Raw genomic sequence first — 13899 nt, forward strand, 5'->3', positions numbered from 1 at the left:
ATCTCCCAGACATCTCCGTCTCAACACCAGCACCCAGCTTCACTCAATGACCAGCAAGCTACAGTGCTGGACACCCTATGCCAAACAACTAGCAAGACAGGAATACAACCCCACCCATTAGCAGAGAGGCTGCCTAAAATCATAATAAGTCCACAGACACACCAAAACACACCACCAGACATTGACCTGCCCACCAGAAAGACAAAATCTAGCCTCATCCACGAGAACACAGGCACTAGTCCCCTCCACCAGAAAGCCTACACAGCCCACTGAAGCAACTTTAGCAACTGGAGACAGACACCAAAAACGGGAACTACGAACCTGCAGCCTGCAAAAAGGAGACCCCAAACACAGTAAGATAAGCAAAATCAGAAGACAGAAAAACACACAGCAGATGAAGGAGCAAGATAAAAACCCACCAGACCTAACAAATGAAGAGGAAATAGGCAGTCTACCTGAAAAAGAATTCAGAATACTGAGAGTAAAGATGATCCAAAATCTTGGAAATACAATACACAAACTGCAAGAAACATTGAACAAGGACCTAGAAGAACTAAAGATGAAACAAACAATGATGAACACCAAAATAAATGAAATGAAAAATACTCTAGATGGGATCAATAGCAGAATAACTGAGGCAGAAGAATGGATAAGTGACCTGGAAGATAAAATAGTGGAAATAACTACTGCAGAGCAGAATAAAGAAAAAAGAATGAAAAGAACAGAGGACAGTCTCAGAGACCTCTGGGACAACATTAAACACACCAACATTCGAATAATAGGGGTTCCAGAAGAAGAAGAGAAAAAGAAAGGGACTGAGAAAATATTTGAAGAGATTATAGTTGAAAACGTCCCTAATATGGGAAAGGAAATAGTTAATGAAGTCCAGGAAGCACAGAGAGTCCCATGCAGGATAAATCCAAGGAGAAATATACCAAGACACATATTAATCAAACTGTCAAAAATTAAATACAAAGAAAACATATTAAAAGCAGCAAGGGAAAAACAACAAATAACACACAATGGAATCCCCATAAGGTTAACAGCTGATCTCTCAGCAGAAACTCTGCAAGCCAGAAAGGATGGGCAGGACATATTTAAAGTGATGAAGGAGAAAAATCTACGACCAAGATTACTCTACCCAGCAAGGATCTCATTCAGATTTGATGGAGAAATTAAAACATTCACAGACAAGCAAAAGCTGAGAGAGTTCAGCACCACCAAACCAGCTTTACAACAAATGCTAAAGGAACTTCTCTAGGCAAGAAACACAAGAGAAGGGAAAGACCTACAATAACAAACCCAAAACAATTAAGAAAATGGGAATAGGAGCATACATATTGATAATTACATTAAATGTAAATGGACTAAATGCTCCCACCAAAAGACACGGATTGGCTGAATGGATACAAAAACATGACCCATATATATGCTGTCCACAAGAGACCCACTTCAGACCTAGAGACACATACAGACTGAAAGTAAGGGGATGGAAAAAGATATTCCATGCAAATGGAAACCAAAAGAAAGCTGGAGTAGCAATTCTCATATCAGACAAAACAGACTTTAAAATAAAGACTATTACAAGAGACAAAGAATGACACTACATAATCATCAAGGGATCAATCCAAGAAGAAGATATAAAAATTGTAAATATTTATGCACCCAACATAGGAGCATCTCAATACATAAGGCAAATACTAACAGCCATAAAAGGGGAAATCGACAGTAACACATTCATAGTAGGGGACTTTAACACCCCACTTTCACCAATGGACAGATCATCCAAAATAAAAATAAATAAGGAAACACAAGCTTTAACTGATACATAAAACAAGATGGACTTAATTGATATATATAGGACACTCCATCCAAAAACAACAGAATACATATTTTTCTCAAGTGCTCATGGAACATTCCCCAGGATAGATCATATCTTGGGTCACAAATCAAGCCTTGATAAATTTAAGAAAACTGAAATTGTATCAAGTATCCTTTCCAACCACAACGCTATGAGACTAGATATCAATTACAGGAAAAGATCTGTAAAAAATAGAAACACATGGAGGTTAAACAATACACTACTTAATAATGAAGTGATCACTGAAGAAATCAAAGAGGAAATAAAAAAATACCTAGAAACAAATGATAATGGAGACACGATGACCCAAAACCTATGGGATGGAACAAAAGCAGTTCTAAGACGGAAGTTTATAGCAATACAATCCTACCTTAAGAAACATGAAACATCTTGAATAAACAACCTAACCTTGCACCTAAAGCAATTAGAGAAAGAAAAACAAAAAAAAACCCAAAGTTAGCAGAAGGAAAGAAATCATAAAGATCAGATCAGAAATAAATAAAAAAGAAATGAAGGAAACAATAGCAAAGATCAATGAAACTAAAAGCTGGTTCATTGAGAAGATAAACAAAATTGATAAACCATTAGCCAGACTCATCAAGAAAAAAAGGGAGAAGACTCAAATCAATAGAATTAGAAATGAAACAGGAGAAGTAACAACTGACACTGCAGAAATACAAAAGATCTTGAGAGATTATTACAAGCAACTGTATGCCAATAAAATGGACAACCTGGAAGAAACGGACAAATTCTTAGAAATGCACAACCTGCCAAGACTGAATCAGGAAGAAATAGAAAATATGAACAGACCAATCACAAGCACTGAAATTGAAACTGTGGTTAAAAATCTTCCAACAAACAAAAGCCCAGGACCAGATGGCTTCACAGGCGAATTCTATCAAATATTTAGAGAAGAGCTAACACCTATGATTCTCAAACTCTTCCAAAATATAGCAGAGGGAGGAACACTCCCAAACTCATTCTACGAGGCCACCATCACCCTGATACCGAAACTAGAAAAGGATGTCACAAAGAAAACTACAGGCCAATATCACTGATGAACATAGATGCAAAAATCCTCAACAAAATACCAGCAAACAGAATCCAACAGCATATTAAAAGGATCATACACCATAATCAAGTGGGGTTTATTCCAGGAATGCAAGGATTCTTCAATATACACAAATCAATCAACGTGATACACCATATTAACAAATTGAAAGAGAAAAACCATATGATCATCTCAATAGATGAAGAGAAAGCTTTCAACAAAATTCAACACCCATTTATGATAAAAACCCTGCAGAAAGTAGGCACAGAGGGAACTTTCCTCAACATAATAAAGGCCATATATGACAAGCCCACAGCCAACATCCTCTTCAATGGTGAAAATCTGAAAGAATTTCCACTAAGATCAGGAACAAGACAAGGTTGCCCACTCTCACCACTCTTATTCAACATAGTTTTGGAAGTTTTAGCCACAGCAATCAGAGAAGAAAAGGAAATAAAAGGAATCCAAATCAGAAAAGAAAAAGTAAAGCTGTCACTGTTTGCAGATGACATGATACTATACATAGACAATCCTAAAGATGCTACCAGAAAACTACTAGCGCTAATCAATGAATTTGGTAAAGTAGCAGGATACAAAATTAATGCACAGAAATCTCTGGCATTTCCTATACACTAAAGATGAAAAATCTGAAAGTGAAATCAAGAAAACACTCCCATTTACCACTGCAAGAAAAAGAATAAAATATCTAGGAATAAACCTACCTCAACAGACAAAATACCTGTATGCAGAAAATTATAAGACACTGATGAAAGAAATTAAAGATGATACAAATAGATGGAGAGATATACCATGTTCTTGGATTTGAAGAATCAACATTGTGAAAATAACTCTACTACCCAAAGAAATATATAGATTCAATGCAATCCCTATCAAACTACCACTGGCATTTTTCACAGAACTAGAACAAAATATTTCACAATTTGTATGGAAACACAAAAGACCCTGAACAGCCAAAGCCATCTTGAGAACGAAAAATGCAGCTGGAGGAATCAGGCTCCCTGACTTCAGACTATACTACAAAGCTACAGTAATCAAGACAGTATGGTACTAGCACAAAAACAGAAAGATAGATCAATGGAACAGGATACAAAGCCCAGAGATAAATCCATGCACATATGGTAACCTTATCTTTGATAAACGAGGCAGGAATGTACAGTGGAGAAAGGACAGCCTGTTCAATAAATGGTGCTGGGAAAACTGGACAGGTACATGTAAAAGTATGAGATTAGATCACTCCCTAACACCATATACAAAAATAAGCTCAGAATGGATTAAAGACCTAAATGTAAGGCCAGAAACTATCAAACTCTTAGGGGAAAACATAGGCTGAACACTCTATGACATAAATCACAGCAAGATCCTTTTGACCCATCTCCTTGAGAAATGGAAATAAAAACAAAAATAAACAAATGTGACCTAATGAAACTTCAAAGATTTTGCACAAACAACCATAAAAAAGACAACCCTCAGAATGGAAGAAAATATTTGCAAATGAAGCAACTGACAAAGGATTAATCTCCAAAATTTATAAGCAGCTCATGCAGCTCAATAACAAAAAGCATACAACCCAATCCAAAAATGGGCAGAAGACCTAAATAGACATTTCTCCAAAGAAGATATACAGACTGCCAACAAACACACGAAAGAATGCTCAACATCATTAATCATTAGAGAAATGCAAATCAAAACTACAATGAGATATCATCTCACACCAGTCAGAATGACCGTTATCAAAAAATCTAGAAACAATAAATGCTGGAGAGGGTGTGGAGAAAAGGGGAAACTCTTGCACTGCTGGTGGGAATGTGAATTGGTACAGCCACTATGGAGAACAGTATGGAGGTTCCTTAAAAAACTACAAATAGAACTACCTTATGACTCTGCAATCCCACTTCTGGGCATATACCCTGAGAAAACCATAATTCAAAAAGAGTCATGTACCAAAATGTTCATTGCAGCTCTATTTACAATAGCCAAGAGATGGAAACAACCTAAGTGTCCATCATTGGATGAATGGATAAAGAAGATGTGGCACATATATACAATGGAATATTACTCAGCCATAAAAAGAAACGAAATTGAGCTATTTGTAATGAGGTGGATGGACCTAGAGTCTGTCATACAGAGTGAAGTAAGTCAGAAAGAGAAAGACAAATACTGTATGCTATCACATACATATGGAATTTTTTTAAAATGTCATGAAGAACCTAGGGGTAAGACAGGAATAAAGACAAAAACCTACTAGAGAATGGACTTGAGGATACGGGGAGGGGGAAGGGTAAGCTGTGACAAAGCAAGAGAGTGTCATGGACATATATACGGTACCAAACATAAAATAGATAGCTAGTGGGAAGCAGCCACATAGAACAGGGAGATCAGCTCGGTGCTTTGTGACCACCTAGAGGGGTGGGATAGGGAGGGTCAAAGGAAGGGAGACGCAAGAGGGAAGAGATATGGGAACATATGTATATATATAACGGATTCACTTCGTTATAAAGCAGAAACTAACACCCCATTGTAAAGCAATTATCCTCCACTAAAGATGTAAAAAAAAAAAACCACAATACTCCAATAAAATAAAAGAAGATTAAAAATAAATTACAATTTAAAAATTAATAAATAAATAAAATGAGCATTTTGTCTTCAATCTACTGTAGCACCAAATATGTTTACACAAGCACAAGAAAATGTCTGAAGTTATTTTTTATTAGGCACCACAACATATTAATATAGAAGAAGAGAGAGAAGGTAGAATTGCAAATCTGAGTGAATCCCCTTGTCTACCCTGCAGTATCCTTCCTAAAAATCGCAGGATTAAGTACATTGGGACAACTGAACTTTATAAATACTTCCATTGTGCACAAGGACAGAGGTGAAAAATATTACAGGTAAACTGCCTGAAACAGAAACCCTAAAATCCTTTTCGGGTTATTCCACAAAATATAGTGATAGAAAACAATCACTCTACTTTTCTGAAGGGACATTTAAAAATACGATGAGCAAAGTGAAGCAAAACAAGCTTATTCTTCAGATATCAAATCCAAAAAGAAAAGATAGCTAAGAATACAGCAAATCTTTCTATTATAATTGCAGCACTACCGTAACAACAGCATATTTTGTATGAAAGAGCTTCTGGTTAGAAAGATAATCAACCTACCTGATGGTCAATCTCCATCCAATTTTGTTCTTGAACTTCAATTTGGTCTCCAAACTAAAGCCAGAGGGATGTTTTGAAATGGAAATGATATGGCCTTACCACTCATAAAACACTTGTATGAAAGCTGCCAAATATTTTAAAGGCAGACAAGGCCCTACATGATCTGGTTTCTATCTACCACTTGACCTTCCACTTGCCCTAACACCTCTCTTCTCCCTCTCTCCCTCTCTCCCTCTCTCCCTCTCTCTCTCTCTCACTCACACACACACACACACACACACACACACACACACACACACACACACACAATATCCATACACACTTTAGCTCTACTGGCCTTTAAAAAAATATTCTCCAGTTTACCCTGCTTCTCTCTTACTGTGCGGCATCTACATAAGATGACTTCTTCCACAGAGAACACCTCTCTCCTCCCTTCATTTAGTAAACTAATTCTAAACATGTTGGCTCAATCTTCACTTCCTCTAAAAGGTTTTATTCTTGTCCCCCGGACTGGAACAGAGCCCTCTATTATATGATCTCATGGTATCACACTTCCTTCTTCTGTTTTTTTTTTAATTGAAGTATAGTTGATTTAAAATGTGTTAATTTCTGGCGTACAGCAAAGTGATTCAGTTATACATATGTATACATTCTTTTTCGTATCCTTTTCCATTATGGTTTATCACAGGATATTGAATATAGTTCCCTGTGCTATACAGTAGGACCTTGTTGTTTATCCATTCTATATGTAATAGTTCACATCTGCTAGTCACAGACTCCAAGTCCATCCCTCCCCTTCCCCTCTCCCTCATGGCAACCACAACTCTGTTCTGTATGTCTGTGAGTCTGTTTCTGTTTTGTAGATAAGTTCATTTGTGTCATATTTTAGATTCCACATATAAAGCGATATCATATGATATTTGTTTTTCTCTGTCTGACTTACTTCAATTTAGTATCATCATCTCTAGGTCCATCCATGTTGCTGCAAATGGCATTATTTCATTCTTTTTTATGGCTGAGTAATATTCCATTGTATATATGTATCACATCTTCTTTATCCATTTGTCTGTTGATGGGCATTTAGGTTGCTTCCACGTCCTGGCTATTGTAAATAGTGCTGCAGTGAACATTGGGGTGCACGTATCTTTTTGAATTATAGTTTTGTCCAGATATATGCCCAGGAGTGGGATTGCAGGATCATATGACAACTCTATTTTCAGTCTTTTGAGGACCCTCCATACTGTTCTCCATAGCAGCTGCACCAACTTACATTCCCACCCACAGTCACACTTTCTTCTTTATAGAACTTATTTCTGCAGTTATTTTTTCCACTTAAACATGTGGTTATCTAAATAATGTCTTAGAGATGACTGGATTGTATGCTCCATGAGGGCAGGATCTTTTGTATTTTGTCTGGCATTCAAAACAAAATTATTGATTGAAAAAACTGAATGTTTGATTCAATATCAATGGCCCTGGGACAAAACACAAGCAGGGAGCAAAGAGCTCGGTTAATTATTTAACCTTGCTGATGATTTCACATTTGTTGAGTCTCAGTCATGGACTCTAATCTTATTTATTTGATCCTAAACACTGAGGCAAATGTAAAGCAGAGATTTTTAGCTCTTTGCTCCCTCTGACAATGGAAGCTGAGGCAGGGCAGAGGAAAGCCATTTTTGGAAGGTCCTTCAGCAAGGAGAGTCAGGTACACATGGAGACAGAACTCCTACATCTGAAACCTACCCAAGTTTCTTTCTTCAGTGCCTAATTTTGAAGCTTAGTTACCATGTTCTTACATTTTCTTCATTGTCTCCGATGTAAAAATCAACCAACAAACCAACCAAACAAAATAACCCATAAAATGTTTCTCTTAGAACTCCTAAAATGTATTCATTAGGCATCAGAAAAAAGAATGGTAAGGAAACCAAAGTGGGGATCTTAGGGTAGGTGCAAATAATATGGACTTTGAAAACATACAATGCTGAGGGTAACTCTTAGCACTACCCTTTACTGGCTATCTGATGTTACATAAATTAATTCATTTCTGTAATCGGGTTTTCTTCAATTATACAAGAGCCTCCATACCTTGTATGGATTGGGAGGAAAATTAAATAAATTCCAATTACTACTGTAGATGCATAATCAGTTCTTAGTATGTGTTAGCGTTCTGCCACTGCTGTTTAATGCTATAACCACCAGTTATTTTTCCTGGACCCTATGGTCAGAGATTCCTGCTGAAACCAAGATAAGCATGTCATAATGATGAGCTGCACCAGTGGGATTTGCACTTGGCGTTGACAGAAGGATACACTTCATGTGCTGCTTCAAACAACATTGAGTTAACAGGCTCTTATTTGTAAGCGAAAGGATCAGTTGTATATTGAATAATTTCTATTGACTTTCGAGTAAGAATTTGTCTGACCCATTTTTTTTAAGGTATTTGGACAACTGTGAATCATGTTTCTTGAATAATTTACTTCTTTAGGTACTTAGAGAAGGAGCAGAAAGTCCTCCAGTGAGCCACAGCTGAAAGGAATTTGCACTTTTCTAAGTCTAAATACTTTTGAAGACCTATGGAAGAAGGGCTCGAAACTATTGTAGGAAGGATATGGCCCATTATTTATCAATATGTACATACATAATATGTTTATAAAACAAGGTTTACTGGAGATAGCATCAGAACATTTCCTGGGTCATCTGCCCATGCTTATTTATTGCTAATTTAGAAACAGCCTGAAGAGTCTGTTTTCACATAAGTTCAAGGTTACTTCATTTTGGTAGAAACAAATGGATTTGTTTTTCTCTCAAGCCCTTAGTGTTGAAAAGAAATTAGTATTTTTTTCAAGTGTATTTTTACTTTTACAAAGCAAACCAGTACTGAGATATTTAATCTCAAAAATTTACTTTCCTTTTTCATAAACATTTTTAGGAGCTGTTGAATAACCAAATTTGACTGTAAGTTTGTCTTAAAAGTAAGGAGCACAACATTTTAATACATTTAAAGCATAGATTATAATTGTTTCTTCCAAACTGGACAAGCTTATTCAGTCTCTGAGCCCTCATTTGTTCTCTGCCACCCTTTGGAACTCTGTTCTCAGTATGTCACTGACCGACTTTCCTTTTTTCTGGTGGTCACTGTAAGATGTCAGGGTCCCAAAGAAACAGTGAAGATGTGAAATCAGAAACGCAAGAAGCTGGAAAAGCAGGAGTCCGAGGATTGACTGAATAACAGCAAATATTTATTGAAGCCCTCATGAAATCATGTGTTTATAGCAATCTCATGATTGCTTATAGCAATCTCATGAAATAAATGTGCTCCATATTTTACAAGTTAAAAAAAAAAAAAAACTTTGGCTATTCTTGTGAATGAAGAGGATGAACTGCAAACAATAACTCTAAAAGGAGGCTTCGCAGTGACTAAGCTTACATTTTAAGAAATCCACAATTATTAAGATCAGTAATTATGATAGACATAAATTAATTGAAGTAACTGATATTCTTCAAAAATACTGGTATTCGGGCTTCCCTGGTGGCACAGTGGTTGAGAGTCCACCTGCTGATGCAGGGGACACGGGTTCGTGCCCTGGTCCGGGAAGATCCCACAAGCTGCGGAGCGGCTGGGCCCGTGAGCCATGGCCACTGAGCCTGCACATCTGGAGCCTGTGCTCCGCAACGGGAGAGGCCACAACAGTGAAAAGCCCGCGTACCACCAAAAACAAAACAAAACAAAACAAACTGGTATTCAGGCAGATATTATCAAATTGGATAACAAAAGAGTAAAAATAATACCAGTGGTCAGAGGATGTTGCCTTACAGAAAAGCTACCAAACTCCATGAAATGTCAATACTCAGTATATATACAGGATCTGAATGAGAAACATAAATTACAGTCAAGTGGTTGGGCAAAACTGTAGGGGCCACAAGATCCACAAGAACCAAAAGGGTTGTAAGACTTTGCTGCTAACAAAGAGATTATAAATTATACAACCAAAGGCAAGATTTGGACCAGGAATTGCACCCTGACATGTGCCTTCCAGTTTACTAGAGGTAAATTGAGGGAATGGTTAATGTACCAGTGAGCACTGGAAAGTATGTGTCATGAATAGAGGGATCTTAGATGCTGTGTTCACTGATACAGCCCAGGCACCTACAATAGTGTCTGATGCAGAAAGGATGCTCACTATTTATTTAATGTATGGATGTTTATGCTAATACATTGGACATCTTAAGAGAAAAAAAAAAAAAAAACTAAGAAAAAAACCCTCATAAATATAATTTTAAAAGAAATAGAAAACCTAAAAGATCATATGAACATGAAAGGTATACAGTCAGTGGTATATATTCAGTAGTAGAAAATCTAAACATTCAAGAAAGAGATAATTCAAATTTTACATGTTCTTTTAAAACAAATAATCCTCCACACTACTGTATATAAAAGATAACTAATAAGAACCTACTGTATAGCACAGGGAAATCTACTCAATACTCTGTAATGACCTATACGGGAATAGAATCTTAAAAAGTGTGGATATATGTATATATATAACTGATTCACTTTGCTGTACACCTTAAACTAACACAACATTGTAAATCAACTATACTCCAACAAAAATTAAAAAAATAAAATAAAGTTACAGTTCAAAGGGAGAACACACACACACACACACACACACACACACACAATACTCAACTCATGTTATAAGCAACTATAAACTTGATACCCAAATCAGAAAAAAACAGTGTGAGAAAGAAAAAAAATTATAATACAAGCTTACTCATGGATATACATTAAAAAGTTCTAAACAGCAAGCATCCAATTATGAGTGACCAGAGACTCTGAGGAAAATTTCTTGCTTCACAACAACCAAACCCATATAACACACTGTTGAGAAATAGCTGAATTCACCTAAATTAGGATGGTTCTCCTGGAACCACCCAAAATATATGAACAAACAAATAAGAAAGCCAGTCCTTCAGACATGTGACAGTTGGGGTTTATTGTAGCTGGTACTGTATCTTAGGTGTCTTGAGAGCCATGCAGGGACACCCAGGACCCTGATGAGAATGGCAGATGCCAGAGTGACAGAAGCTAGGCATGTGTTCTAAGAAGCTGACTTGAATTAGAAAGCAAAAGGAATTTTTCTACCCTGGGGCCAGATTATTGAGACACCCAATTACTGAGATATTTATTCTTCAAACAAGAGTCAGTAAAGGAAAATAAGTCTGAGACAACCGAACTTAGGCGTGGTAGGCTGAAGTGGTCAAAGGATGGATCTAGTTACCTACAGAGTTTAGTTTTTTGTTTTGTTTTCTTTTTGCAAAACATGTCCACAGATCTAGGCACAGAGGACTTCCCTAGATTATGGCCAAACTTGATCTTACAAACAGTTTGGTAATAACTTGTTAAATGAATATGCACATACTCTATGACCAGTATTTCACAACATTGTGTGCTTAGCATTCATGCGTAAGGAGGTATGTTTAGAATTTTTCATAGCAACATTCTTCATAATTTTATAAAAGTGAGAGGTTATTCGAAGTGCCATCAACATTGGAATAAATAAATAATTAATGGCTTGTATAATACTATACAGCAGTGCAAAAGAACTAACATATAGATAAATCATATGAGCCTAATGTTGAGTAAAAGAAAAAAAATCAAGTAACAGGATAACATATACAATGTAATTCCCTTCACAACAGCTAAATCTACATTGTAGCATGGGGATGTTAACACAAAGTATAAGATGATGTTAGGGAGTAAGCAGGGAGATTTCAAAGTGGCAGGTGCACAAGAGACCTCAGAAGTTGGGGCAAAATTCTTATTCTTGAGGTGGTATGCACAGAAGTATTTACTTCTCATTGTTTTATTCTTTACAATATGCATGTATGTCATGTGTGTGTGTTCTTTGGCATGTATGTATATTTTACTGTTTAAAATATTTTATTTTTTGTAGATTTTTTGAGGATAGCCATTCTGACTGGCATGAGGTGATATCTCATTGTAGTTGTGATTTGCATTTCTCTGACAATTAGTGATGTTGAGCATCTTTTCATGTGCTTTATAACCATCTGTATGTCTTCTTTGGAGAAATGTCTATTTAGACCTTCCACCAATTTTTGGATTGCACTGTGTTTTAGATATTGAGCTGCAGGAGCTGTTTGTTTTTTTTGGAGATTAATTCCTTGCTGGTTGCTTCATTTGCAAATCTTTTCTCCCATTCTGAGGGTTGTCTTTTCATTTTGATTATGGTTTCCTTTGCTGTGCAAAAGCTTTTAAGTTTAATTAGGTACCATTTGTTTATTTTTGGTTTTATTTTCATTACTCTAGGAGGTGGATTGAAAAAGATCTTGCTTTGATTTATGTCAGAGAGTGTTCTGCCTATGTTTTCCTCTAAAAGTTTTATAGTATCTGGCCTGACATTTCGGTCTGTAATTCATTTTGAGTTTATTTTTGTGTACGGTGTTAGGGTGTGTTCTAATTTCAAAATCTACAAACAATAAATGTTGGAGAGGGTGTGGAGAAAAGGGAACCCTCCTACACTGTTGGTGGGAAAGTAAACTGGTGCAGCCACTATGGAGAGCAGTATGGAGGTTCCTTAAAAAGCTAAAAAGAGTGCTACCATATGGTCCAGCAATCCCAACTCCTGGGCATATATCCGGAGAAAACTCTAATTCAAATACATACATGCACCCCAATGTTCACTGCAGCATTATTTACAATAGCCAGGACATGGAAGCAACCTAAATATCCATCCACAGAGGAATGGATAAAAGAAGATGTGATACATATATACAATGGGCTCTTACTCAGCCATAAAAAAGAACAAAATAATGCCATTTGCAGCAACATGGATGGACCTAAAGATCGTCATACTGAGTGAAGTAAGTCAGATAGAGAAGAAAGACAAATATCATATGATAATGTTTATATATGGAATCTAAAAAAAGGTTACAAAAGAACTTATCTACAAAACAGAAAGAGTTACAGATGTAGAAAATAAACTTACAGTTACAGGGGTTAAGGGTAGGGGAAGGATAAATTGGAAGATTGGGATTGACACATACACAGTGCTATACAGAAAATAGATAACTAATAAGGACGTACTGCATAGCACAGGGAACTCTACTCCATAATCTGTAATGGCCTATATGGGAAAAGAATCTAAGAAAACTGGATATATGTATATGTACAACAGATTCAAGTTGCCATACACCTGAAACTAACACAACATTGTAAATCAAATATACCCCAATTAAAATTTTTTTAAAATGATAAAATAAAATAAAATAGTTTAATGAAGAATAGTTTTTAGCCAGACTATGCCAGCAACACCTGAATATCAGATAACACATTTGAACAAGTGGTCATAAGCTCCTATTTTCCAGGGTAAGAGAAATAAGGGAAGGAGTGAAGCTGGGTGCCCATACATGTACATGCATGTCCTGCATGACTGACCAGACATGTGGACTGGAGACTGACAGCCCCTGTGAAGGACTCCTCTGCTCCAACTGGATCAGGACGGCCAGGTATTACTACATTTTTCTGTATTTCAAAAGATAAGCCAGAAATCTGAATTTTTATTTGAACTCTTTGATTTGTTAAAGGTTTCCATTTTTACAAAAGGTTTTTTTTTTTTTTGGTACGCGGACCTCTCACTGTTGTGGCCTCTCCCGTTGCGGAGCACAGGCTCTGGACATGCAGGCTCAGCGGCCATGGCTCACAGGCCCAGCCACTCCGCAGCATGTGGGATCCTCCCAGACCAGGGCACGAACCCACGTCCCCTGCATCAGCAGGCGGATTCTCAA

The sequence above is a fragment of the Phocoena phocoena genome, chromosome 7 (assembly GCF_963924675.1).
Source record: "Phocoena phocoena chromosome 7, mPhoPho1.1, whole genome shotgun sequence".
NCBI classification, from domain to species: domain Eukaryota; kingdom Metazoa; phylum Chordata; class Mammalia; order Artiodactyla; family Phocoenidae; genus Phocoena; species Phocoena phocoena.